Below are 27,688 nucleotides of genomic sequence, written 5' to 3'. Positions count from 1 at the left end.
ACAAGGAGGGGCCCAGGCCCAGTTAGCAACTGCGGACAGGGTTCCTGGTTGATGCAGTATAAACAGCTGCTCCCCCACCGCAGCAGCTGAAACAAGTGAAAGGAGCAACTAAACTCTATCTCCATGCGGAGGCACAAATCAACAACATCAAGCAATATGAAAAAATACATTAAATCTCCGGAACAGAAAGAAAGTAACAAATACACAGAAAACAATCCCAAAGAAAATGAGATATATAACCTAAATGATGATGACTTCAAAACAGCCATCATTAAAATTCTCAGTGAGTTAAGAGAGAGTTCTGACCGTCAACTCAACGAGTTGAGGAGCTATGTCACAAAAGAGTTTGATACGATAAAGAAGAACCAAACAGAAATATTGGAAATGAAGAACACAATAGAGGAGATTAAGAAAAATCTAGATGCTCTGAACAGTAGGGCCGATAATATGGAGGAAAGAATTAGCAATTTGGAAGATGGCAATATAGAATTGCTGCAGGCAGAGGAGGAGAGAGAAGCAAGACTAAAAAGAAATGAAGAAACTCTCCGAGAATTATCAGACACAATTAGGAGATGCAACGTAAGGATTATAGGTATACCAGAGGGAGAAGAGAAGGAGAAAGGGGCAGAAAGCCTATTCAAAGAAATAATGGCTGAGAACTTCCCAAATCTGGTGAGGGAGATGGATCTTCAGGTGACAGAAGCCAATAGATCTCCAAACTTTATCAATGCAAGAAGACCAACTCCATGCCATATAGTAGTGAAGCTAGCAAAAGTCAACGACAAGGAGAAAATACTAAGGACAGCTAGGCAAAAGAAACTAACCTACAAAGGAACCCCCATCAGGCTATCAGCAGATTTCTCAGCAGAAACTTTACAGGCTAGAAGAGAGTGGAATGATATATTCAAAAATCTGAAGGACAAAAATCTACAGTCGAGAATTCTCTACCCAGCGAAAATATCCTTCAAATATGATGGAGAAATAAAAACTTTCACAGATAGACAAAAATTAAGGGAGTTCATTGCCACAAAACTTCCTCTTCAGGAAATCCTCAGGAAAACCCTCATTCCTGAAAAATCCAAAAAAGGAAAGGGGCTACAAAACCAAGAGCAGAGGAGATAAGGAGAAGGACAACAACAGAGAGTAGCAGCTCTACATCAGAACAGATTAAACCATGGGACGAGAAACAAAGGAAACTGAAGAAAAGCAGAAAACAAGACACAAAATGGTAGTGGTAGGCCCCCACGTCTCAATAATCACTCTAAATGTAAATGGATTGAACTCCCCAATCAAAAGACACAGAGTGGCAGGATGGATCAAAGAACAAGATCCAACAATATGCTGCCTCCAGGAAACACACCTCAGCCCCAAAGACAAACACAGACTCAGAGTGAAGGGATGGAGAACAATACTCCAAGCTAATAATGAACAAAAGAAAGCAGGTGTCGCTATACTAATATCAGACAAGGTAGATTTCAAAGCAAAACAGATAAAGAAAGATAAAGAGGGACAGTATATAATGATAAAAGGGACTCTCCACCAAGAAGACATAACACTTATAAATATATGCGCACCCAACACAGGAGCACCAAAATTTGTAAAGCAACTCTTAATAGAACTAAAAGAAGACATCAACAACAATACAATAATAGTAGGGGACCTCAACACACCATTAACACCAATGGACAGAACATCCAGACAGAAAATCAACAAGGAAATAATAGAATTAAATGAAAAATTAGACCAGATGGACTTAATAGATATATATAGAACACTTCATCCAAAAACAGCAGGTTACACATTCTTCTCAAGTGCACATGGAACATTCTCAAGGATTGACCATATTTTGGGAACCAAAGCAAACATCAATAAATACAAGAGAGTTGAAATAATATCAAGCATCTTTTCTGATCATAATGCTATTAAACTAGAAATCAACTACAAGAAAAAAGCAGAGAAAGGTGCAAAAATGTGGAGACTAAACAACACGCTTCTCAACAAACAATGGATCATTGAAGAAATTAAAGAAGAAATCAAATTTTATCTGGAGACTAATGAAAATGAGAACACAACATACCAAAACATTTGGGATGCAGCAAAAGCAGTCCTAAGAGGGAAATTCATCGCAATACAGGCCCACCTCACTAAACAAGAAAAAGCTCACATAAGCAACCTCAAACGACACCTAACAGAACTAGAAAAAGAAGAACAAACAAAGCCCAGAGTCAGTAGAAGGAGGGAAATAATAAAAATAAGAGCAGAAATAAACGATATTGAAACAAAAAAGACAATAGAAAGGATCAATGAAACAAAGAGTTGGTTCTTCAAAAGAATTAACAAAATTGACAAACCCCTAGCCAGACTCACCAAGAAAAGAAGAGAGAAATCTCAAATTAATAAAATTAGGAATGACAGAGGAGAAATCACAACAGATGCCAATGAAATACAAGAGATCATAAGAGAATACTATGAAAAACTATATGCCAACAAATTGAACAACCTGGAAGAAATGGACAAATTCCTAGACTCCTACAATCTCCCCAAACTGAATCAGGAAGAAATGGAGAATCTGAATAGGCCAATCACAAGTAAGGAAATAGAAACGGTAATCAAAAACCTCCCCAAAAATAAGAGTCCAGGACCAGACGGCTTCTCTGGAGAATTCTACCAAACATTCAAAGAAGACTTAATACCTATTCTCCTCAAACTGTTCCAGAAAATTGAGAAAGATGGAGAACTCCCTAACACATTCTATGAAGCCAACATCACCCTGATCCCCAAACCTGACAAGGACAACACAAAGAAGGAGAACTACAGGCCGATATCACTGATGAACGTAGATGCAAAAATCCTCAACAAAATTTTGGCAAACCGATTACAGCAATACATCAAAAAGATTATACACCATGATCAAGTGGGATTTATACCAGGGACACAGGGATGGTTCAACATCCACAAGTCAATCAACGTGATACACTACATCAACAAAATGAAAAACAAAAACCACGTGATCATCTCAATAGATGCAGAGAAAGCATTCGACAAGATCCAACACCCATTTATGATAAAAACCCTCAGTAAAATGGGTATAGAAGGAAAGTACCTCAACATAATAAAGGCCATATATGATAGACCCACAGCCAACATCATACTCAATGGACAAAAACTGAAAGCCATCCCTCTGAGGACAGGAACAAGACAAGGGTGCCCACTTTCACCACTCCTATTCAACATAGTACTGGAGGTGCTGGCCAGAGCAATTCGGCAGGAAAAAGAAATAAAAGGAATCCAAATCGGTAACGAAGACATAAAACTCTCGTTGTTTGCAGACGACATGATCTTATATATAGAAAACCCCAAAGAATCCACAGAAAAACTATTAGAAATAATCAACAACTACAGCAAAGTAGCAGGGTATAAAATTAACGTGCATAAATCAGTAGCATTTCTATGCACTAACAATGAACTAACAGAAAAAGAACTCAAGAACTCAATCCCATTCACAATCACAACGAAAAGAATAAAATACCTTGGGATAAACTTAACCAAGGAAGTGAAGGATCTATACAATGAAAACTACAAGACTTTCTTGAAAGAAATTGACGATGACATAAAGAGATGGAAAGACATTCCTTGCACATGGATTGGAAGAATAAACATAGTTAAAATGTCCATACTACCTAAAGCAATATACAGATTCAATGCTATCCCAATCAGAATCCCAAGAACATTCTTCACAGATATTGAACAAACAATCCTAAAATTCATATGGGGCAACAAAAGACGGCGAATTGCTAAAGCAATCCTGAGCAAGAAAAACAAAGCCGGCGGAATCACAATCCCAGATTTCAAAACATACTGCAAAGCTACAGTGATCAAAACAGCATGGTACTGGTACAAAAACAGGTCCACAGATCAATGGAACAGAATTGAAAGCCCAGAGATAAAACCACACATCTATGGACAGCTAATCTTCGACAAAGGAGCAGAGGGCCTACAATGGAGAAAAGAAAGTCTCTTCAACAAATGGTGCTGGGAAAACTGGACAGCCACATGCAAAAGATTGAAAATTGACCAGTCTTTTTCACCACACACCAAAATAAACTCAAAATGGATCAAAGACCTAAAGATTAGGCCTGAGACAATAAGTCTTTTGGAAGAGAATATAGGCAGTACACTCTTTGACATCAGTTTCAAAAGAATCTTTTCGGACACTGTAACTCCTCAGTTGAGGGAAACAATAGAAAGAATAAACAAATGGGACTTCATCAGACTAAAGAGCTTCTTCAAGGCAAGGGAAAACAGGATTGAAACAAAAAGACAGCTCACTAATTGGGAAAAAATATTCACAAGCCACTTATCCGACAAAGGGTTAATCTCCATAATATACAAAGAACTCACACGGCTTAACAGCAAAAAAACAAACAACCCGATCAAAAAATGGGCAGAGGACATGAACAGACATTTCTCAAAAGAAGATATGAATATGGCCAATAGACACATGAAAAGATGTTCATCATCAGGGAAATGCAAATCAAAACTACACTAAGATATCACCTTACACCCGTTAGATTGGCAAAAACATCCAAAACCAAGAGTGACAAATGTTGGAGAGGTTGTGGAGTAAAAGGAACCCTCATACACTGTTGGTGGGAATGCAAACTGGCACAGCCACTATGGAAAACAGTATGGAGATTTCTCAAAAAGTTAAAAATAGAAATACCCTATGACCCAGCCATCCCATTACTGGGTATCTATCCTAAGAACCTGATATCAGAAATCTCAAGAGTCCGTTGCACCCCTATGTTCCTCGCAGCATTATTTACAATAGCCAAGACATGGAACCAGCCTACATGCCCAGAAACTGATGATTGGATAAAGAAGATGTGGTATATATACACAATGGAATACTACTCAGCCATAAAAAAAGACAAAATTGGCCCATTCACAACAACGTGGATGGACCTCGAGGGTATTATGTTAAGCGAAATAAGCCAGTCAGACAAAGATGAACTCTATATGACTCCTCTCATAGGTGGAATTTAGTATATTGATATGGAGATCTGATCGGTGGTTACCAGGGAAAAGGGGGGGTGGGGGGAGGGCACAGAGGGGGAAGTGGTGTACCCACAACATGACTAACAAAAATGTACAACTGAAATCTCACAAGGTTGTAATCTATCATAACATTAATAAAAAATAATAATAATAATAATAATAACCTGGTAGAAAATACACTAGGTGAGAACAAGAAGGAATTGAGAGACATCCCATCCATCTTCCCATATACTCAGGAATGCCTTTATAGGATCCCTGACAGACGAGCGTCTAGTCTCTGTTTGAACACCCTCAGTGATGAATATCTCACTGCCTCATGAAGCAACCCATTTCATATTTGGACAGTTGGCAAATACTGTCCAGCATTCTTTCCCCCTTCTAGAATCAGTTCCAGCTTCCTTTGGGGAAGTGCTACTTCTCCATTCCATGTGGTTCTGACAGGACACAGCAGTGGTGTGCTGCTCCCGGGCCTGTTTGCTCGCACATGCCTTCCTTGCCTTTCCCTTGCCCTTCTCAGTATTGCAGAGGAGAGGGGGTGACCCCCACAGGCCCTCAGTCCCAGGCTCCCGTGTCAGCTGGGTTTTGGTGGGTTTGACCAATAGGAGGCACTGGCAGGAGATTGGAGGATGAGGAAAAGGAGAAGCCAAGGTATTTCTCCCCCTCCATAGTTGGAGCCAGATTCCTGTACCACAGCTGCATTTCTTCCATAGCTTGGCTCCAGCTCCTGCTGGACAGACCCACCATGGTTTCAACTTCCACCAGGTGACTCCAGCAACACCACCTTCCTCCCTTATCCCTCTAATTTAGGAAGAGCAGTGGCCTCTGGCTGTCGGTAATGTCCTGTTCTCAGGAAGGCTTTTGAAGCTCTTCCATCACTTCCGTGTAACCAATAAATTCCCTCTTTTCAGAGCAGTTTCTATTTCCTGGTTGGATCCTGTTGGATGCGGCTCAGCATGTGACCAGGCCTGACAATCATAGCACCTGTTTCCGGCCAAGTGAGGGGCTCAGCTCTGGACATATGATGCAAGCTGGACCTATGAGTCCTTCTCTGGGACTACATGTGTTCTTGTCGATGGGGGTACTGGGCTGGGACTGGGTAAGATTAGAGTCTGTAGCTAAGTCTGCGATGCCCATCTGCACAGTGAAAGAATGAAGCTAGCACAGAGAAAACCAGCAAGGAGGGGGAGACAACCAATGACATCCTTCAAGTTCCTGAAGCCCCTGAAGCTCTATCCTGAACTGTCCACTTACCTGAACCAAAATAGTCTTTTTCCCATAAGTTTCATTGATTTGGGTTTCTGTCACTTGCAACCCCAAAATAAACCTGACTAACTGAGACAAATTTAGTCGGTGGAAAAATATTCCCTTGAAGACGCCCAAATCTGCTTCTCCGTAACCGCCCCCTGTCGGCCTGGTTCTCAACTCTGGGAACCACAGCATTCTCGGCTCCACCTGACCCATGCAGCTCTTCCCACCTCCAGCATGGGTCCAGGCCCCCCGTGGTCGCCTCCCCCGCCCTGCTGCCCCTCCTTCCCCCTTTCTCAGTGTCTGATGTCTCTGCTGGCTCCCACTGCTTTCTTCCAGCTCTCTTCAGACAAGCGGCTGACTCATCCTTGACTCTCCTCTCCAAGAGGTAATGTTTGCAAAAGTCCCCGGCCCCAGGAACTGGTCAGAAGCACTCCTGGCTCTCCCTGACAAAGAGGGACGTTTGATGACTCCCTCCATGGCCCCTCAGTTACCGAAGGCAGCCTTGGTTTTCCTCTCACCTTCCTGTTCCTCTCAGGACCTTAGAACCCTGTGGCCTTCAATCATTCTTTGAATTTTGAGGTCTCCAGTCCGGAGCAGCCTGAGTGTGTTCAGAATGGTCATCAGGGTGCTGTGTCTTCACAAGACGGGTTCTGCCCTGCCGTTTGGGACCCAGGGCAGAGGATCTAGAGATGACTGTTCACTTATCCTGGAAGACGGCAGCCCAAATGACCACAATCCACTAAAATATGGGCATCTTCCCAAGGATAGGGAAAACAGCACTGTGATGACCATTTTCTGTGTGCTGGCACTATGCCAGACCCATACTTACGTTTTTATTTTTAATCATCATAACATACTCTGCAAAGTGGGCATTGTTGTCCCCATGTTTCAGATCAAGAAACTGAGACTTGGAGAAGTGAAGCAACTTGCTCCAGGTCACACAGGTCAGGGGTGAGTCTTAAACCAGGCATGAGGAGTCATCCCCCAGCCCTCTCTCCCTGTTCTACCACTGCATATGTCGTTAGAAACCAAAAAGAGAGAGAGCGTATCCTTCCCGGCTACAAGGCCCCGATGTGTCCTTCTGGTTGGGGAGATGCAGGAGGGGAGGCTCCGTGTAGGGTGATTGAGATATTCAGGTGGGCGTGGATATTAGATTTCTGCAAAAAAGAAGGGCTAAGAGGATGGTGTGAGGAAACTCCCATTTTAAAAGTATGAAGGCAAAATCACTGGCCCACGAGATTTTGGCTTTGATTTACCTACCTCAAGGCATTTTGAAGAATCCTCTCAACCAATGAGGAAAAGCCCAGGGGAGGAAAGGGTTTATCCAAAGCCACACAACAAATTAGAGGTTGAGCCAAGAGTGGATCCAAGGCTTTTAACTGCTAACCAGGGGCTGTCTTCTTTGAGTTGAAAGGAACAGCACCAGTTGCTCAGCCAATATCAGTTCCAGAGGCTGATGTGACATTTCCAGTCCTCACCCCCGTACCCTTACACACACACCCTGCCAGGCTCCCTCAAGATTCTCATCTCCCAATATGCAGATCTTGGATTCCAAGAGCCTTAGAGGCCTCTAGCTCAGACCCTTCAATCTACTCCTGGAGACAGTGAGGCCAGAGAGAGGATGAGGCATTTTTCATAGTCACACAGTGAATAGTTCACATGATTGATCAACAAACGTTTATCAAGCACCTATAATCTATGCGGAGCACTGGGAATGCTGTGCAAAACCAGGCTGCCCTCACGGAGTCTTCAGTCTAGAGGAGGAGGACAGGCAACAAACAATTAAGCAAGTTCACTAATCAACTAGAGATTATGTTGTGTGCTATGAATGAAGCCATGAGTGTAGTTGAGAATAGCTGGGGTGAGAGGAGACTATTCTAGATAAGGTCATAAAGGGAGGTCTCTCTGGGAGATAACATTGAAGCAGAGATCTGAAGGATGAGAAGGAGCTAGGCATGTGAAAAGCCAGGCAGAAAAGCATTGCAGGCAGAAGAGATAGCATGAACTAAGGTCCTGAGGCAACAAGCATACCTAAGCATTTATCTAACACTTACTATGTGCCTGCAACCATTCTAAGCACATTACATATGTGACCCCATTTATTCTTCGTGACAACCCTATGATGCAGGTGTTATCATTATCTCCATTTTACAGATGGGGAGATGAAGCATGCAGAAGGGAAATAATTTTCCCAAGGCTGAATGGCTAGTGAGTGGTAGAGCTGGGATTCAAACCCAGCAATATGGCTCGAGTCCACATGCCTAACCGTTTTGCTAGACTGACAAAGGTGGGGCTGGAACACAAGTCTCCTGACTTCTATTTCAATGCTTATTCCATGGTCATATACACACATTTATGTGTTTACACACACACACACTCTTTCTCTCCCTAAGTTTACCTTACAGGAATCTGTATATAAATAAGGGACATCCCAAGTCACCTTCTTCAACCAAGAGTTGTTAGAATTAGGACGTTGATGGGGAATTGGTGTTGACATGCACCCCAAAGGCCTGACTGTCATCCAAATCTGAGAGTCGGACTTCAGGTCTCATGTGGCAATTTCCTGGGGTTGCCCCTCAGTGCAAGCAGCTCAAGGGAAACTGGTTGAGATGGTGGCAAGGAGTGGAGTGAAGGCACACTGCAGGCCTATTTGGAGCTTGAGCTGAGGCCCAGGCCTGCGATAGACCCAGCTCAGAAGAGCCCACGTGAGCCTCTGCTCACTGAGCGATTATGTCTCCCTCCAGAGCCGGGATGCTGCAGACCTAGAGTGTCTAGGCATCACCCAGGAAGGTGCCATTTTATAACAGCAGAGATAGGGCACGCAATCATGATGGGGAAGGTGCCAGAATATGTGGCCAGGGATGATATGTGGTCAGAGTCCAGGCTGTGCCGAAGAGGCAGGTCATGGGCCATGGTAGCCATGGAAACTAGCTAGAAAAGCCCAGGCCTCCACCAGGAGGGATATGACCTAATATTGCCAAGTTGTCCAGAACTCGGGGTTAGTTGAGATCCATACTGCCTCCTACTTGCCCTTGGCTTCTTCATTCATTCATTTGTGCATTTAATTATCGATTAATTGTTTCATTTGGTCATATATTCATTCAACAAATGTTACTCTGTGTCTTCCATATGGCAGTTCCTATGCTAGGAAGTGGGGCTACAAAGACAAGTAAAAAGTGGTTCCTACCCTAGAGGAGCTCACAGTCTAGTGAGGTTGGAGAGGACACAATTCCAAGAAGGCTCCCTGAGGGAGGTGACACTGAGCAGAATTTTCCTGGAAGGATTAGAGAAGAAGGGCAGTTCGGGCAAAGAGAATAGCAAGTGGAAAGCTACACTGACATGTCGGGGCTTGGCTCAGTTGAGTAAACGTAAAGCCTTTGGTATGGTAGGTGTGTCACAGAGAGGTCCATGGGGAGAGATGCAACTGACAGCTGAGCAGGGACCAGATCACAAAGGGCCTTAAATCTCATGCTAAGGAGTTTGCACCTTATGCTAAAGGACCAGAGAGCCGTTGAAGAGTTTGGATCAGCATTTTACGTTTCATCATTTTAAGCCCATATCACCAGCTATGTCCTGTTCACAGCACTGAGGAATAAGTATTCTGACTTCTCTCTTTTCACATGTTCTGCTTTCTTTCTGATGCCTCTAATTGGCTGAACCCAAATGGAAGTCAGAGGGCAAGATGTTCTGGTTGATGGAGTCTACAGAGGTCAGCCTGCCAGGGCACCAAACAGAGGGAGGAAGTGTAGAGAGTGGGTCAAGAAGAGCATCTGTTTCTCCTGAAAACATTCAGCACCTTCCTCAAAATGTTAAGAATCAGAGGAATAGAGAAGAGAGAGTTGAATCCTAAATGCAAAGCCTTCGTGGAGGAGGAGCATTTGAACTGGGCCTTGAAGACCTTTGACCAGGATAGAGAGGAAAGGGGCCTTCTGGGAAAAGGGAAGAGCATGAGTAAAAGCTCAGGGCACGGTGGAGGAGCTCTCCGTCCAGTTTGGCCAAAGTGGATGACAATGCACAAGAGAAGCGGGGGACATATGTGTCCTGGAGAGTGGCATGCAGAAGAAAAGTAGACTAGGAAAAAAGGTAGACAGGACTAGATTAGACGAAAGCAGACTCTGGAGCCAGACTGTCTGCTTCGAATCCCAGCTTGGCAATTTACAATCTGTGTGACCTTGAGCGTGTTACTTACCCTCTCTGCTTCAGTTTCCTCCTTTGTAAAATGAAGCTGATACTTCTATGTACATACTAGTATACACCTTTTAGAGTTGTTATGAAGATCAAATGAATTAAAATACAGGAAGTGCTTATAACAGAGCCTGGCACATAGTGAATGTTTCATATATACGTGTGTGTGTGTATGTGTTGTGTGTGTGTGTGCGTTAGGTGCTGCTGCTGATGATATTATGAGGGCTACCTGACTTCAGCCCCTGGGTTTGGGTGCAGCTCCTACAATCTGACCCAAGATCTCAGAATGTTCCTAATGCAACCTGTGCAACACAGATTCCTCCTCCCCAGCATCACCTGGCATGCTCATACACCCATGAAACCTGAATATGGAGGGGGTGTCTATAAAGGGTGTGGAGCAAAGCCATCCAGAAAAATGAATTACCCCACCTTTGTTAAAAGGCAACCATAAGGTAATTCATGAGAAATGGAGAGAACGCAGTCCTAGGGATCGTGAGACCCCGGTTTCAACTTGAGCTCTGCCACTAATTCAGCAGGTGACCTTGGGCACGTCCCTTCTACTCTCCGGACTTCAGTTTGACCCTCTGCAAAATGACAGGGAGGGATTATGATGATGTTAGGGGCTCTCTTCCAGCTCTATCATTCTGTGATTCTAAATCCCTTTATAACAAACTCTAGGAGAGGAGCTTTGCTCTTGCAAATGGAGTGTAAAGTTAATCCTGCCTGTGCTGAGGCTAACTAATGTGCGTGTGTGGTTTATCCTACTTCATTAAACCCTGACTCCCCACAGAGCAATGCATAAGGCAGCCCAGGCAGGTAATACTGAAGTGTTGCTGAACTGGTCTCCTAAAGGAAAACGACTTCCCCTCGCTCTTTCTCATGTTTATCAACACAGAGCCTATAACCGCCATTTTCCATGCTGTCACTTTGCCGCATGTGTACATTCAGACCCAATCACACGTATGGCACGTTTGGTCCATTTATATGGGTACACCCCACCCCACCACCACCAGCTGCAGGCAACATCATCATTTTACATACGGAGGAACTAGAGCTCAGACAGGTCAGAGGATGGCTGGGGGAGGCCCAGGGCTTGGTGTATGATGTGGGAAGTGAGGGCCATGCTGCTGTTGACCTGCTCGCTAAGGGGTGGGAAAAAAGAAAAGGTAATTGGGGAGCTCTGAGGCAATGTCCCCAAATGAAAAGTTTCCTCGAGGATCCTTACCTTTTGTAAAAATTCTTGCAGATTCCCAAGTTACTTTTTCTTAAGACTGAAAAAGTCTTTTCCTAAGACATTCTAGATTGTCTCTGGAGGACAAAATTGAAGCAACTGTCTGGACTCCCTCAATTTTTCTTCTTTGTTGTGAAATATAGTACAGATACTGAAAAATGCATAAAGCACATGTGGATAGTTTAATGAGTAATTAAAAGTGAATACTGGTAACCCTCACTCCAATCAGGAAATAGAGTATAATGTTGACTGAAAAAAACAAGACACAAAGAATAGATCCAGTACGATCCCATTCATATGGAGCTAGAAAACTGACGGACTCAATGTTTGGGTGGTGCCCAAGCTCTTTGCTGGCTCCTGTGCAGTGTGTAGACTGGGCAAGCCTTCTTCCCCCTCCACCTCACTGAGCTCAGAATCCACTGAGGACCAAGACACAGAGGCACTGAATGTTAGAGCTGGAGGCCACCTCTTGTGACTTTCATTCGCTCGCTCATTCATTCATTCCTCGGACACTTTGGGGGTCTTACTGTGCAGGGGCCGCTGGGCTGGGAATGGGGGGAGGGGATAGCATGGAGGTATCTTGCATGGATCCTGCCCTGAAGGAGCAAGAAAGGCTGGCATGAGTTGAGTCCAGAATGAGGGGAAGCAGTGAGGGTCCTGGAAGTGCCTAGTTGTCAGCAAGGACACACACACTCTCATGCTCCTCTGAGAAAGAGCAGATGGAGAAGGACCCGCCATGAGGGAGGGGCCAAGAGAGACTCCCTTGGCTGCAGAAAGAATGAATGGGCTGCTGCAGACGACTGCAACCGGACATCAAGCCAACCTCCCTTCTTGAAAGTTAATTAGAAGGCAGTCTGTGTGCCAACGGATGAATGCCAAAGGGGTCAGAAATTAGGCTCCAGAGTATCAGAGAGGAAGGGTCCAGTGGCCTTGTTTTGTGAATGAAGAGACTGAGGTCCAGAGACAAGTGACATTTCCAATGTCATCTGGATAGCTTGAGGGGGACCGAGGAGCAGAATCCAGCTTGCTGCTTCTCTAAACAGTTCTCTTCCTCCACCCAGATGAGAGCAATGCATTTTCCAAGGTGGGTTTTTAGAAGCATGGGTTGTTATGGTCATGAAATCATGAAGAAAGAGAACAAAAGAGCCGGGACGGATCTGACTAGTAGTCTTTCTGGTCCCGTGGGTCCCAAACCAGGCTGGTCATCAAGTCACCTGTGGAACTTATTTTTAAAAATACAGATTCTGGGCCCCAGCCCCCAGGGATTGGAGTTTAGTAGGACTGGGATTTAGTGGCATAGCTTGGCCATCTATGTTTTTTTCAAAGCCCCCTAGTTTATTCTGGTGGGACGTTCATAGGCCTAGACAACTCTCTCCAGTTGACAGAGGAAGAAACCGAGGCTGAGATTAGGGGAGGCAGAATGACTGCGCAAGGTCACTTCCCATTTCACCATAAACTCTTCAATTGTCCAGGACAGAACTGAGCCAGGCTGTATATCTAAGAGCCTTGACCTATTAATAGCATTTTCCCCCAATATTGTTTTTGTGGTTAACACTGAACACTGCTTTTATTTTTTGGAGCAGCTTAAAAGATTCCTAGCCACGCTGCAAGGCACCGAAATTTGTGTAATGTTTACAATGACTTCGTTGTTCATTAAACAAATTTACCCAGACTAACCCAACATGAAAGGAATCATCTTGTTTACAGTGAGATCCTGACAAAAATATGTATGGCAAAGACAGAACACACATAAACCTGGATTGCCGGGTGGGACATGATTTCCTGCCGCATCCAATTTTTCTCATTAGAACTTGTTTTATTTGAACATGACTCAGTACCCCGTGTAAATGCGAGGTTGTTAATCTTATTACTATATGGAAAACAAATTAATTAGTATGCATGCTATTGGAGATGAATTATAAGGTTGGTGTTGGAAAGATTAGGAAAATACACTCATTACTCCAAATGATATCTGACATACACTTCTGACTTCCACTTTAAGGTCAGTTCCAATATATGGGCAAGAAATATAGCTAATAAAAATCAAGCTTCTGTGCTCAGCATCTGAATGTTGGGATTGACCAGATGCTTACATGTCGGTCTTATTTGTTTTAAAACAAAGGTCAGTGTGATGAATAACTGCTGGTCACTCTCTCTCAGCTGAGACTCCCCTGCACAGGCACCTTCTAGGGCTCCAGCTCACACTCCAAGCCAACCGAGCCGAGAGTCGTCTTCTCTTTCTTCTCCACGGCCACCACACTTGACAGGCTCCTCCCCGAGCACCTTCTGCCTTCTTCTAGTGGTCACAATGAACACATCTCGTTTTTCTGGGGGAGTGTGTGCTCCTTGAGAGTGGAGACTATATTCCAATTGGAGAATCAAAGATTGATCAGAATACTACACTATAGAAAAAAATACAAAGATTGAGAAAGCTTTTTATGTACCCATGTGGTGCAAGAAGTGTACGCCTCTGGACTACCTCTGGGAGCACCCTGGGAACACTGATTACCAGGTTACCAGGGACGGCCCGGATGGTTGAGGGGCAGAGGTACAAAGAAGCTTTCCCTCAGGTTCTTTTTGTACCTTTTGAATTTGATCCATATGTGTGTACTACTGAGTCAAAAAAATAGAACAAATGTTAAATTTAAAAATAAAATCTAGTAAAAAGGAAATATTTGCTCAAAGAAAAAAACCCCACCAAGACAAAATAAAATAAATAAATAGAAACAAATGTCATTTGGGATATTAAAGACTTTGGGAAGTCCTTTAATAAATAAACCTATTTCATTCCACCTCCGTGTTACCAGGCTTGTTTCACCAGGGAGCTCCAAAAGAAACATAAGGTATCCAGTGTCTACCAAATGGTTTCAACCCTGAAATCCTTTTTTAAAATAATTAATTAATTTTTTTCCCTTTTTCTCCCCAAAGCCCCCCGGTACATAGTTGTACATTCTTAGTTGTGGGTCCTGCTGGTTGTAGCATGTGGGATGCCGCCTCAGCATGGCTTGACGAGCAGTGCCATGTCCACACCCAGGATCCGAACCAGTGAAACCCTGGGCTGCCGCAGCAGAGCATGTGAACTTAACCACCCGGCCACGGGGCCGGCCCTGACCCTGAACTCCTTTTAAAAATATTTTTATTACTACCTCACAAAACACAAGTGGCCCGTGGTCAACCCTGTGGCCGAGTGGTTAAATGTGCACGCTCTGCTTGAGCATCCCAGGGTTTCATGGTTCGGATCCTGGGTGCGAACCTAGCACCACTCATCAAACCATGCTGAGGTGGCATGCCACGTAGAAGAACTAGAAGGACCCACAACTAGAATATACAACTATGTACTGGGGGGCTTTGGGGAGAAGAAGGAAAAATGAAAAAATAAAATCTTAAAAACAAAACAAAACAAAACACAAGTGGCCCACAAACGTGCTGTAGGCAACATCTTAAATCAGAGGATGGACAAGAGAGTGCATACTGACTCTGCTGCCAACTCCATGAATGCACCGGGGCAAGTCCTTTCTCTTCTCTGGGCCTCAGTTTCCCCATCTCTAAAATAAGCCAGCTATATGAGATTATCTCTGATGTTCTTTCCAGCTCAGAAATTCAGAGATTCTCTAGCAAGAGTATATCAAAAGGTGTAGCCCATGCTCAGAGTAGAAAGTAGAGGCAGGAAGGTCTATGATGCTTGTTAAAAGAAGTTACACACAGGGCTGACCCGGTGGCACAGCGGTTAAGTTCGCACATTCTGCTTCTTGGTGGCCCGGGGTTTGCCGGTTCGGATCCCGGGTGCGGAGACCACTTGGCATGCCATGCTGTGGTAGGCATCCCACATATAAAGCAGAGGAAGATGGGCACGTGTTAGCTCAGGGCCAGGCTTCCTCAGCAAAAAGAGGAGGACTGACAGTAGTTAGCTCAGGGCTAATCTTCCTCAAAAAGAAAAAAGAAGTTACAAACATACCTGCCGTAGTTGTATTTTCCCAGCTTCTCCAAAAACCCCAGGGATTAAAAGAACAACAGTAACAGAAACCCTGAGAACATTCCAGGAGGTTATAAGGAATCAGCATAGTCATCTTTGTTTCACTACAGCTACTGACCTACTGACGTTGCCAAGGGCTCAGCACGGCCACTGACTCACTGCACGTCCCAGGCAAAGCCTTGAGTTGAGGCTCAGTTTCCTCAGCTGTGAACTGGGTGTGATAATTGCTTTTCCGCTTTCCTCAGATTCTTGGTAAAGGCATTTAATTTATGATGGCAACAGAAATAAGAGACTAGAGAGCTGATGACAGGTGAGTCAAAACATTTATTTAATGAGCACAAATGTTGCTTATCAAGTTCTCTCTCATTTGTCAGTAGATTTCCCTTGGTTGGGGCAAAGCGTGGTAGGAAAGTATCATACTCATCCATTACTGGAAGCAAAAGAAATTTATGAAAGCCTTTTGCAGAGTGATTTGCCAATATATATCAAGAGCCATGAAAGAATTCAGGCCCTCTGACCCAGCAAATCTAGATCTGGAGATTTGGGAAACAACAAAAAAGGGGAGAAAGTAGGAAGTAGGAAGACATGCACTTTGGGATTCCCTGTGATAGGGAAAAGTTGAGTCCTTGGAAATAGACAATATTAGGGAATGATATAGCCACTTGAAAGGGTATTAAGCAGCCATTAAAATAATTATTAGACCATTTATTTTTAAATGATAATTATGAAGACCCTGTGGCATTATAATGATAAATTGTTAAGTGAGAAAGCTGGCTGCAAGGCTGTAACTACACTAATAAATTACCTATGTAAATTTTGCAGCATGTAAGGAAGGACAGAAGAGGAACGCTGAACAGTTCATTTGTTAGGATGGCAGGATTATGGATAATTTTCTTTCCTTTTAATTTCCTTTATTGTTATAACATTGTGAACTAAATAAAAATCTGGAAAAAGTACAATGAAAGCAACAGATAGGTATGTTTTGTTGTATCCTTCGTAAATCCTTTCACTGAAGAAAGGGATTAAATGTGGCTTACCATAGCAAATCATAAAAGAAGACCCACATATTGCCTTTCCTCTAGACCTCCCACCCTTCTGAGAATAAATTAAAATATAAACACCAGAGCTGATTTTTTAAAATCCAGGATTATCTCATTATTCTATTTAAAACATATAAAAAAAGAAAGTGCACTCTTTTTTCTTTTGAATTAAAAGTTTCCTCAGCCAGCTTCACGTCTGTCCTTCCACCCTGGGGGGGCATGGGTCCCTAGTCCTACATTAAGCATTTCTCCACCTGTGGGCCCTTCGCTCGGATGTACAGACAGTGATGGAGAAGGTCCAGTCAAATTGAAGGGACCCCAACTGCTTCAGCTTTGTGAAACGAGAACGCTGATTTCTGCCCAGGCTGCCACCTGGGTCTGTTGTCAGGCTCCCCTGAGCTATTGTGGAGAAAGACACGAAAGCGCTTTGCGAATCCTCCAGAACTGCATGCAGCTCGATCTTTTTTTGAGGAGTTGGCATAACAGAGGCCGCACAGGGGAAGAATCTGGGTGACAGTGAGGGTGCAGGCCTGGGTTTTAGGTTTTAGCAGTATAGTGTTAGCAGTTAAGAAATTTGGCTGTGAAATCGGATCTGGTTTTCATATTCCAGCTCTGCCACCTCATAACCGTGTGTTCCTGGGCATGTCTCAGTGTCTCTGAGCCTCAGAGTTGAGACTTCACTCAACTCCTGGTGACGATGATGTAAAACACAGTGCCCAATAAATAGGGAGCACTCAAGAGCTGTCAGTTACTCTCATTAGTCCTGCCCCTCCCACCAACTCACTGCGGAAACTTCCGTGACTCTGTTTCCTTCTCTGGGCCTTAGTGTCTCCACCTGTCAAATGGGGCAAGGGGCAGGAGTCAATGGCGTTCCAGGGCTGTGTTAGGGACAATGGTTTCACAGTGGTGGCTGTAGTAATGTTCTTTAAGATAGATTTATATGGGAATTTGTAGCCCATGGGGAAGGGGTTCCAGAAATTTCCTGCAGACTGGACTCTCAGCCCCATAATTCTGCTCCGGCTTTACTCTTGAATGTGCTTCACCCAGCTGACATCCCAAGACCACCCCTTGCAGCTGGGATTACTTGCCCAATGACATAGGGGAGATGCTGAAACTCCTCTTGCACTGTCTGAGCAGATATTTCACAGGAACCTTCACTGTGCCACCTTGTTTGTTCCTTCCTGAGGGAATAATGACCCTCAAATGGCAGAACTAGGACCAGTGGAGAAAAGCAACATGGACGCCAACGTGTGCTCAGTGAGGGAAAGGACTGCCTGGCAGCCATTCCATAATACCAATTCCAAAAGGGGCTAGTGATCTCACTGTCCCTGGAGGTATTCAAGCTCAGGCTGAGTGACTTTTTCCTGGGATGCTGTAAAGAGGCTGCCTTGATACAGCTCATACAATTTAATGAGGCTCACTGTCCCAAATCCCTGTGCTATCAATGAACTATTTACTGATTTATTATTACTTAATTAGCAATACCTTAATTGATAAGCTACTGGTTGTACCATCTTAGAGGCTCTGATCTATTCTAGTTTTTCTCTGAAGAGAATGCCCACTGGAAGACTCCTGGGGTTAGGGGTTGGTGGAGAATCAGACAGAACTCACGACTTATGAACTCATCTTTCTGAGCCTTCTTTCCCACTGAGTGAAATTCTCTCTACAATGTATAGGGTGTGTGTGTGGGGGGGGGGGGTGTATGTGTGTGTACAGTAGAATCCACCTCATTAACGCACTATTGACTGCAATCATGTCCTTTCATTTTCCCTCCAGGACCTGAGGTTTTCTCCCTCCTTCAGTCTTGCCCAGCTGTGTTTTCCTGGCGACTCCAGGTCCGACGTTGTCTTTTCAGAAGGTTAGCAGCAGTATTGTGACAGCCGTTAACCTGCGGCTCTCAGATGTGCTTGAGTTGAATTTTTTGTTCTTTGCTTTCTCTCTTTCAGTGCTGACAAAGAATACTTTAAAAAGAACCAGACAATTTTTCAACACATGAGTACTGTCGGCTTCTTCCTATACAAACCTTCACTCATAGCAACTGTCAAACGTGGGGCCATTGGCTCCTCTATCAAAGGAGAAATACATTTAGTCAACTAAAAAAGATTTTCTTTAGACAGCATTGGGGAATCTAAGCCCATCCTAACAATGCTTCACGAAGCAAGTGTTCAGCTGCTATATCATCTGGTCTTCATAACAGCCCAGAGAGGTGAGTCGGGTGGGTGGCAATTAATATCCCCATTACATAGGTTAGCACATTGCGGGCGGGGAGGTAGAGTCATACTGCTCGCATGTAGGGAAGCAGGAGCTAGAGTCACGGGCTGCAGAGGAACAGCCCAGAGAGGCTCTCCCTCGCCACATTTATTCACTCATCAGACTCTCAAACCACCAGCTTATGTGCAAGTCCTACGCTGTTCTGCGGTTGCAGAGATGGATCGCTGTCCCTGCTCTCATCAGAGAAAGGCAAGAGGACAAATTGCTACAAGAGTGTGACAAAAGCAGAGCAGAGGTGTGGGACCCAGAGGGAGCCCGATATGCTCACTCTTGGAGTGACTGTAGGCATAATGCAGACACAAAAGCTGGTGGCAGTGACCTCTGCTCAGCCAGAGGGCTCAAGAAAGAGGCCTTGCATAGCTCAGAAGGAAGTTCCACTGTTCCCCTGGGTGCCACCTGGGAGAGGTGGCTGAGTGGGCCAGACGGTAAGATTGCTCTAACACAGTTCTTACTCTATCTCCCTGGGACTCAGCTGGGCCCAGGATCATCACCAGGGGACACTCTATCCTCCTGCTCTGCCAGTTCCTAAACAGGCCAAGGATTTTCTACCTCTAAGCCATTGATCATACTGAACCCTTGGCCTGTAGCTCCCTTCTCCCCTCCTTTTCCAACTCCATCTTCCAAGCTTAGATCAAATACCACTTCCTTCAAGAAATCTGCATGAATTTCAGGGCTCCTCCTTCACTTCCCTAACTGTTTCTAATTACAAGCCCCATCAGGTTCTGCACTACACTCTAGGCTTCTTTCTCTGACCTGACCACAAGCAAGTGGAGGGCAGGACAGTCAGCTCCCTTCATGACTACACACGGGGCCCTCTTTGCTGAACGGAGCTGAATTAAAGTGGGAGCAGGAGAAAGAGGGTTCTTTGGTCCTTTTGGGGCACACTGGGAATGGTTTAATAAGAGGGTTGATGATACTTTTGAGATTAAGGTGCTGCCAGCCTGACAAGCCGCAAGCTCTCAGTGTTCGAAAGCTGTAGACCTGGTGAGGGGGCGGGAGTGAGTGAGTCACAGCAGTTTGGTCCTTGCCCTGGAAAAGCTTTGGAGCTAGTGTTTCCCATACCTGACTCACCCGGGGAAATTAGCCATTTGTCCCATACACTAAGTGAGGCTTTCCAGACTTGGGGCCCAGGGATCCGCATTTGGCTCCTCTCACACTGAAGTTTAGCAGCTACTGCTGTAAAGGAACAGAATGACTGACTGCGGGAAGAGCTGAGATCCCGAAGGTGGAGCCCTGCCCACGGAACTGATGGACGAGGAGGAGTGGGGAGAAGTGGACACGAATACTCTACCACCAACGCAGAGGGCAACAGGAATGGGGGAGCTCAGGGCCGTGCGGCCTGAGCAGTGAGTGGCGGCACCGGCGGTAGCTCTGTGACGGCCTCCCACAGCCCGGGAGGATTTACTAAGGTGCATGAGGAGCATTCCAGGATGAAGGGATGTTGGTTTCTTTTTTTTCCCAGCCTGAGGTTTTTGATGGACTTTGCAAACTTCCCAGGAAAGAAAGTGGAAAACTGATTAGAAAAAGGAATTAAGGAATTGGGAAAAAGGAATTAAGCTTTCCTGTGTTTCTCTCTGTTGGTCCTAGGGCCTTCCCTTTATCTCTCCCTTTGGCCCTTAGGGTCCATTCACTCCATCTGGTAAGGGGCAAATATGTGCAGCTGCTGCTCTGGCAATCTGAAGGGAGATGTGGCATGGGCTTGCCCACCTTATCGGTCCTCTTTCCTTTGCTCCACTCCCCAAACCACTGTGAATTCCTTCCCTCAGAAGCATATGCTGTTCCTACCACCCGCAAAAGCTCTTGGTCAGCTCTTTCCATAGCATTTTGCTTATTTGTTGATATCCAGTAATCTCGTCTGCAGAATGGGAATATTAATCAAGCTCCTGATGTCCTTATTGCTGTAGCAAAGTCCTGCTAGCCCTTCAACACTCGTCTAGACCTCCAGAGGTCTCCTCTGCCCTGCCCCTTGCCAGAGTCTGCCTTGACCAGCCTGCTGGGTTCTCCAGCAGCCCCCTAGCTTACACCCATCCTCACACTCTTGTGGGCCAAGTAGAGGTCTATCTCTTCTGGACAAGGCCTGGGCTCAAGTGACATTATGCCCTGGCCCCTGACATAGGGCTGTGTGCTCCTTCCCAGGGTGGCTGTGAGGATCAAATGTCTGCTGGGTGGAGACACTGAGGGCTTCTCTGTAGACATTCTTGCCCTCCTTCCTGGCATTTGTGACAGTGGAGGGCACTGGGCTGGCCCATTAGGCTGAGGGGGCAAGGCACCCCAGTACTTCAGGCAACAGATTCCCCCTCTGGTTGAGGAGAAAGAGTGGAGGGCTATTCACTTGGAGTCTGCGGCCCTTCTGGACAGGGCAGCACGCTGCTCCCCCTGGAACCAGCTTCCGCCTGGGTGGCCAGAAGGGCTTTAGGAACAGAGCTTTCTTCTGGGTCTCTGAAGCTGCCCTGGCTGGCCTGGCGCAACCAGGGCTCCCGGCCTGCACTGAGGGCCTCAGAGGAAATGGAGGAACCCAGCGCTCACTAAATGGGCTTTGATGAAAGGAGCGGGGACAAAACCCAGCGCTGAGCTTAATTTAAAAGAGCGCTTAATCCCTCCCCCAACAAATACAGATCGCCCACAAAGGAGAACAGGAACGCCAGTGGCCAGGAAGACCCGAAGCCTTACGAACAAGTGCCTCGGGCTGTGCGGGGCAGCTCCGCTATGATCTGATACAACGACTATTGTCCAGGAGGGCTGTTTCTCCATGTTTTTGTATCCTTTTCTTCGCATTTTCTTTTGCTACCTAATTTCATGCACCAGAGGTCAAAAGACAAAAGGTCAGGCCTGGTTTAGAGGCAGCGAACTCCCCACAGCACCAGGAACGTGGATCCAGAGGAGCGCCTTGAGGCACCGCGTGCAGGCACCAGCCGGTTTTCATCCCAGCCTAATTCTCTTTTGTCACTTCATGGGGTACAGAGTCTACACGCAAACTGCATGAGAAATGAGACGCCAACTGCTGTACGTAACTAGGAAAAAATTGCCCCCCTTTCAATTCACCAAACTGTTTCCATCTCACACCTTGTTTGTAAGAATTTGTGCCTAACAAGAAGCCCTTCTGTGAGCTCTCAGCCACCTCTGCAGAACCACGCACACACATACAAACACATGCTGTAAATACAAAGCTGAATAGATAGCCCTGAATTCTTTTTTCTGGGAGAATGTATAAAGATCTCTGCCGAAAATTGTTCAACACTTTATCCTAAAAATTGCTTTTATTGACATTTTAGCAGCATTTTAGTGTGAATAATTTAGTATGATTCTTTCAGTATGAATACTTTGTCCTAGACCCCCAATCTTTTCAATGTCCCATTTCGGATTCTTAAGTTATAGTGGATTGTTAGTTTCCTTGTGTGAGAAGTAGATACTTACGAGTTTATGAGGGGAATATAGTGTCATGATTTCTCATTAGAAATATTTTCACGATTTAGGGGGAAACGACTTTCTTATTCTATATTCATGAGCTCTTCTTACCAACTTGGTATGCCAAATTGCTTTCATCTGGCTGAAAATAAATTAGGGGACATCTTTAATTTTTCTTTTTTTGACAATTTTTTAGTCGATTGGCATTCAGTGTCTGAAGGGCTGGCCTCCACCTCCAGTACAAAGCCAAGGAGAAGGTAAGCACTTTGCAAGGTGTCTCTGGTGATGCCAGACGCTCAGGCTGGCTGAAGGGCCCCCCTCAAAGGCCCTTTGGACCCAAGCCCAGCTCCTCTTTTCCATCTTACTCTGGGCTGGGTCCTGGAGGAAGCTACCAGCAAATAGCTGGTCAAGTGGTAAAATTAGGTAATCAGCAGCAAATCTGAAAGATTTCTAGAGCACAGTTTTATTTCAGGCATGTTCTCAAATCCAGACTGTATCCTGCAGTCCCCTCTCCTCCCCTTAGGACTTCCGCTCAAAAGAAAAAGTAAGAATGAATCCATGACCTGCCAAGAGACTGAGGAATTCACTTGGCGATTTGCAAGGTCACACTACAGGCTCCAGGGAAAGCGCCCCACTCCTGCCGTGATCCTCTGCCGCAGCTCTGAAGTTATTACAGATAAGTGGAGAATGAAGTCAGCGAGAACATTAAAGGGCCTACTTACAGGCGCGCTTCGCTTCCGTGTAACGTTCTGATCCGCGTCGTCCAAAAACTAAGAATCGTTTCACCTGTGCACCGCTCAAGTCGCTTGTGAAGCAGGCTTCTTTGTGTTCCAATACTTCATGGAATCAAATTATATCACATTAAAATGTTATTAGTTCAAAACATATTAAATAAATGCGGGTCTGGGCTGAAGCATGAATATTTAAAGCTCACATTACACGGAGAAATATCAGAAGAAAAACGGGTGGGGATCCCTAACAGTTCATCGTGTAAACACTCATAGAAATAAAACACCCTAAACTTTCTTTGGCAAAATATGATTTAACTACTTACAAATTATGGTATTGTTAAATTTAAAAGCAATTATAAGAAGAAATAAACTGATTTACACTTGTCTTCAGTATTAAACAATCAGAGCGCCAGTAAATCTTTTCAATGCCCCGTTTCGGATTCTTAGGTAATAGCGGATTGTGGGACGTGTTGGCAAATTCTAAATACACCTGACTGCCTGTTTTCCATATTCATATATTGCGAATGTAACTCCAGGAGACTGAATTTTATCTCAAAATTCTCCGAGAGTTGCCTTCAAGTCGCGTCTGTGCGCACTTGTATACGGCACTCGCTTGACGTCTGCCATGTGGACCTGTGCGCTGGAAACCAGTAGTGGAACTGAATTGAATTACAGAATTTGAGTTGAAATGAACCCATCCAAACGACCCAGGTCTGCACTCTTTGAGGCTTCTCTCAAGAATACTTTTAATTAAAGCAAGAAAAGCAGTAAAGGAAAACAACAGCAGCAATAACCCACCACCAGCACCAGGTTCCCCGAACACAGCCCCACCGTGTTTTCAGCGCTACTCGAGTGTTTCTGAGTGGCGAGCCGCTAGTACGGGGTGCCCCAGAGAGCCAGCAGCCAGACAGCTCGAAGCCCTCTACGCGCGGAGGACCCCACTGGTAGCAGAAATGGGTGCTTTGACCCAAACCATTCCTCATCCCCTTTCCACCGCGGGCGCCGCTTGAAAGCCTGCGGCGACTACTGGCCTACGTTGCGCACTTTCTGCGCTCTGCGCCCGGGGAGTTGCCAGCGGAGAGGCGCCCGCATCCACCCAAGCGCCGCCCCTAGGCAAGCCCCAAGCTTACACCGCGAGGAATCTGCTCGCGGCGACTCGACGTCCACCGTCAATCCTGACACCATCCAGGCCCGGCAAACGAAGCGGGGCGGGGCTGAGAATTAGGGGCGCCGCCTGCCGAAGGTGCCGTGCCACGTGCGAGCTGCGCGCACCCCGAATCCTGCGAGTCCAGCTGCGGCCTCAGCCGCTCCCAGAACTGGGCCCCCAGCTTTAGGGCGGGGCCTCCTCCTCGCCTCTCGCCTGGACGTCGGCTCCCACCCACCCTCAGTGCGGGCTCCAACCCAGAGCCCCAGGGCCTGAGTCTTCCCCGCTGGCTTCTCCCAGGACTCGCACTGAAGAAGGCCCAGCGGCGGACCGCGGTGGCCCAACCTTTGCTGGATTCCGGGATCGGGGTCCCCGGGGGCACTGGGTCTGAGCCAACCCTCAGTCCCGGCTCCACAAGCCCTGGAGTCCTCGGGTGTTTCCTGGCCGAGTGGAAGAGCCCGACTAAGCAGGCTCCTGGCCTCCGGAGTCGGCCTCCCGCTCCCTAGACCGCAGCGTCGTGGCTGGAGGGATGCTCCCACGCAGCACGCCCAGGCCAACCCCTTCTGCGGCTCCTTTCCTGTCGCTCTCTGTTCTCTGTTTCTGCGTTCTCCCTCTCACAGAATGCCAGAGCGCGCGGGGCCGGAGAAGCCTCCGCACCAGCCCGTTTCCTGGGCCTCTAAACTGCCTTTCCCCATGGTCTTGTCTCTTCCTCTCCATTCTTTCTCTAAAGAGTCTCCCCGCATTTCCTTGCCGGCTTAGCCAGCATGTCTCTCTAAATTTGCCTCTCTTTTTCTCCCTGGTGTAGCATTAAACAAATCCAGATGTATCGAGGTTGGAGAAATTCTGGCAACATGGTCAGAAAGAATGCCATATTCTGTCCTTGGAACATTTCCGGTCACTACAGTTTGGCTTCCCCTTGAGCTGGTGCCAGCGCTGGTTCCGCCATGCAGGCCGCGGCTACCAACGCGCCGACTCGCTCTCTCCCGCTCTCTAGCTGTGTATGCGTGTGTTCGAGTGTGGATTTATGTGTCTATGGTCGCAAAGCAACGCAAGCTCTTCAAACTGAAAGCTGAGCGTTGTTGGCTTTTCTAGGATCCTAGGGCTGCGGGCAAGTGAGATGGAGGATTTTTCCGGGGTTCAGACGCCGATCTGGTCTAGACTCCGCTCATTCCTACCCTTTGCCGGGTATCTCTAGGGCCGTAGCATCAATTCCGTGTCCTCCGAAGAGGTTCAACACCTGCTCCGTGGCGGGGAGCTGTCCCTCGGTCCAGCGCTGCGGGAGTCGGGGAGGTCCGAAGCACGCTGGCCAGGCTCAAGGGGAGTTCGACCCACAGCGGACAGAGTGGGCAAAGGGACAGCGGTTCGGCCGGGTACGCCGCGAGGAGGGGCTCTGTGAATTCTGACCCAGGCACTGGCGCCACAGACCCTCGGGGTTGTGACTAGGGGCGGGCGCCCCCTCGGGAGCGCACGTTGGTCTGGAGCGCGAAGAGAACCACGCGCCGCGCGGGGTCCGGTGTTTCGGAGCACGGGGAGCCCACCATTCGTGATGCTTGGCCCAATCCTCTGCCCTTCCCGCGTGCGGACAGGGACGGAGCGGTGGCCAGCGTCCCCTCCGTAATCCACAAGCCTCACAAAGCCAAAACACACACCAAAGCATCCCACAACACAAACACTAAAGCCAACACACGAAAACATAAACCAAAACCCCCATCCAAACGCGCGGCTCCTAAAAACAAAATCAAAATCGAAGAAAACCAAACACAGATAGACACAAAATTCACCTAACGCAAGACACACCAACGACACCCACTAATTCAAAATCAAAACACCGCGCAGAAGGAACAGCCTTCCAGAGGACACACAAAAAGATAACCTACAAGAACAAAGTACAAAACACACACAAAATCAAAACACACAAGACAGAAAACAAAACCCGCCCAAAAGACCAAGACTCACAGAGCAAAACCTGCTAAAATGAAATCCACGCAAAACAACACGCAAAACACCCGAAACAAAAGACTCTCTCACAGATAATGACAAGAAAACTCACTGAAAACAAACACAAACAAAACAAACCCTCTAAATAGAAAAAAAAAAAAAAAAGCCCGAACAACTCCCGCCCCCAGCCCGGGGTGAAATGTCAATTCCGGGAGGGCGTTTGATCTCCGGGGCCGGCAGGCCGCTCCTCCTCGGCGCAGCCTCCCGCGCGGGCCGGGCGGGAGGCGGGAAGCGGGGCTGGGGCCGAGCTGCGGAGGGAGGGAGCCCGGCGCTCGGAGACGGCCCCAAATCAAACCGCCGGGGCAGGGATCGGACCCGCAGCTGCAGGGGGCGGCGGCGCAGGGGGGCTGCGCAGATTACTTGGTGGGGGGGGGGGCTGCCCGGGAATCCACAGCCCGGGTTCCGATTGTGGCGAAATCCGCTCAGCGGATAAGCGAAGTCCGGTTCCCGCTGCCCCCACCCCCCTTCCTCGAGCTCTGGGCTCTTCCCCCTCGGTTGCGGCCCAGCCTCGTGACCACCCCCTCCAAAAAACAAACAACACTCTCGCTGAGGACGATTCCCTTTCCGAAACTGCCATTGTCCGGCAGGCCGAGAGTCCTCCTGCGGAGCACTCCCCCGCCCGGGAGAACCTTGCCCCTAGGACCACCCCGCAGCGAGGCCCCACGGGCTTCCAGCGGCCGAGCCGAGCAGCTGGACTCGGGACCGGGGAGGGGGAAGGTGAGGGAAGTCCTGAGCCTGGGCCGAAGGGAGCGGGCGGGCCGTGCCACACTCTGCAGGCTCTCTCTCGGGCTGACTTTGCCTCTGGAATCAAGTCCTGGGCTTTGGGGACGCCGCCACGATTCGGGGCTTGAGGGCAAACAGATTCCATTTATATGGGCCGGGGTAAGGTGTCTGGGACTCACGCCTGTTTCCAGGACCTCCTGAGATGGTTCTGTGCAGCCCAGCGCTCCAAAGCGGAGGCCTGGATTTTATCCCCAGCATTTCACAGCGTAACCTCTGTGCTCCGGGCCAGAAGGGGACATGGTGTGAGGAGGGGCTCTGGGACCAGGAGGCCGAGTGGGACCTGGGGACTTGAGGGTTTTGGAACTGCCCTGGAGTCAGGGACCCAGCAATAGCATCAGAGCTGCAACTTGGGGTGGGGGTGGAGTGGCTGGGAGCTCTGGGGGCGGGCGCCGCCCTAGGGGTGAATCTGAGGAAACCGGAACGCCCCCTCCATGCCTGGCGACACTGCCTGCCTTCGCATCCCCTCCAGAAGCACCTGCTTGGTAGAGTGGTAATTTCTTTAAAAACAAACCCGGCCTGCGCCCGCCTACGCCACGGGGTTTGCCCGTAGAGGGGTCACTGGCCCCGCGCAGACGGCGGCGGCTCCAAGACGCAGGGGTTTGGAGAGGGTGCGGCCCCGAG

At 47.1% G+C, this 27,688-nt stretch overlaps 1 long non-coding RNA gene across 1 annotated transcript in view; it reads left to right on the top strand.

Moving 5' to 3' along the window:
• The window catches only part of LOC138920709 (uncharacterized), a 38,831-nt gene extending 15,304 nt beyond the window's left edge, over positions 1-23,527 (top strand). The window contains exons 2-5 of the long non-coding RNA XR_011432389.1: positions 18,512-18,593; positions 18,682-18,941; positions 22,608-22,668; positions 22,935-23,527. This is a non-coding gene — a long non-coding RNA (uncharacterized lncRNA). The remainder of the gene's footprint in view (positions 1-18,511; positions 18,594-18,681; positions 18,942-22,607; positions 22,669-22,934) is intronic.
• Positions 23,528-27,688: the final 4,161 nt, after the last annotated feature.

Source organism: Equus caballus, chromosome 25 (assembly GCF_041296265.1).
Source record: "Equus caballus isolate H_3958 breed thoroughbred chromosome 25, TB-T2T, whole genome shotgun sequence".
Taxonomy (NCBI): Eukaryota; Metazoa; Chordata; class Mammalia; order Perissodactyla; family Equidae; genus Equus; species Equus caballus.
This window is presented reverse-complemented; position numbering and strand designations above follow the sequence as displayed.